The sequence below is a fragment of the Acyrthosiphon pisum genome, chromosome A3, assembly GCF_005508785.2.
Source record: "Acyrthosiphon pisum isolate AL4f chromosome A3, pea_aphid_22Mar2018_4r6ur, whole genome shotgun sequence".
Taxonomy (NCBI): Eukaryota; Metazoa; Arthropoda; class Insecta; order Hemiptera; family Aphididae; genus Acyrthosiphon; species Acyrthosiphon pisum.
In genome coordinates, this window is record NC_042496.1 from 18,501,942 (window position 1) to 18,504,050 (window position 2,109).

The following is a 2,109-nucleotide window of genomic DNA, read 5'->3' on the forward strand; positions in this document are numbered from 1 at the left end:
TATCCAAAATAAAATGTATCAAACCAAATTCTTCCAGTTTTGTCTAGCTTATTGGTCTAAAACATAATGTAACAGAGTACGTTACTGAGAAGGTACAAGCAGCTGTTCTCCAAAGTCCACGACGTCCAATACGTAAACAAGCTCAGGCTGTTCAAATTTCACACGGTTAACGACACTCGACTGCGCCATAGTGACAACTAAACGGCATTAACTGACGGATCGAATGAGCTTATCTAGACCTTCCTACTCACATTCAACGTTGAGAAAAACCCGACCATTTTTGTCCCTATTCCCATGGCCCACCCTATAGTTACGCCCGTGATAATAACGCTCTAAATAACGCAAAATCACATACATAAATAAATTAAGTACTTGTGTTGACAATAATAATTTGTAAAATTAAGGTCTACTGTGATATAGATTATAATATGACCTAGATGACGTGATGACTATATAGAAGTAAAAAAAATGATCGCATAATTTTCCATAAAATATGATCGTATTCTATTGAAATTGGTAGTCAAGTATATATTAAATGGGTATGTACTACAAGAATACCTATCCTAATTTAAGTTAATAAAATATACCTATTACAAATCATATACATTTTTCAGTTTAAAAGTTTCACTTTTGTCTTTTTTTTGTTATAATTAACTTGTATAATTTCTTCCGAACAATAAAAAAGACACAGTAAACCAGACATACAGTTAGTTAACGGCATCCCACCGTCATAGTTACATGGTTCTAGTCCATAATAAATGCCTATGTGGCTAGGCCTATAGGACTATGCATTTTAGACATTAATAATGCATTATCAATCAACTAACTGATAAAAATATAACACATTTTTTTATTTGATTAATCTTCGATTTCTTTGCAATAGCTGTAGTTGAACAATATTCTGTAATATAATAAAATATAATTGTAAAATAAATATATTTTATCAGTCTTTCTTTAAGCTCTCAACTCTCATGCGTCATTATATTAGGTAAAGGTACCTATTTTGTACGCAGCAAATATAATTATTTTTTGTTTTAATAATATTTAATAATTAATTAAAATTATATTAAACCTGCCTTCTGATAACATAATTTTGTTGTAATAGTATAGGAATCTGAATAATACATACAATTAGGTGTGCAATGTGTGATTAAACATACTTACAGATTTCATACATTCAATCAGTGAGGGGGCAGGGGGGCTGTTAGACCTGGAGTTCAGTGGCCTCGTTATTTTAAGGGCCCGTTGAAATTAATTTGTAATTTTTAAAATGTTGATACTTATTGCTTATTTTATATAAAAAAATATTTTATGGGGACCGCCAAAACATTTAGTGCAGGGGCCCAAAATTTGATGTAGAGGGCTGCATTCTAGTTTCAAATTGAAACCTAATCTAACCACGGTCGTGGCGCAAGCTAAGTAAAAAAAAAAAATAACTGCACGTCGGTGTGTATTGTATATTATCGAAGTAGGAGTTGCCTATTTAAACTGTGTAAAATACAGGTAAATTTGTTAAACGACATAACTAATTTTCTAATGCATCAATTAACTCCTAGTAAACTCCAAAACATCAGAAATATTGTGTAGAACGTGCTTTTGTAAAAATCATCAAAATCGTACGTTTAAAAATTAAGTTATAAATGAAAAAGTGCGAACTTTTTAATGGAAATTTATACTAAATTTAAAATCAAGGTAGCCGTCGTCGCAATGATGAGTTTTTGTATCTGAAGCAGCGTTGCCAATGTTACCAACAATATTACCGTTTTTATAGATTATTGTGTGAATACCACGGTTTAAGAAATATTTAAGTATATCTTAAACCGTGGTAAAAACTCAATATTTAATAACGATAAAAATTAGTGATATCACAACAAAAACTTTTCGTAAACTACGGGTAAAAATGGCTAAGTAAAAAAATTATTAGATCTTTAAGCACTATAAAGATGTGATATCAATATATCATGAATAAATGCTAAGTATATTGAATTTATGTAAACTTATTTTGTTTCAATAACTTATTTACTTGGCGAGGAATTATTTAGAATTGCAGATATATAAATATTAATAATAATATTTTTTAAATAATAATAAGTTATATTTAATAGTCCT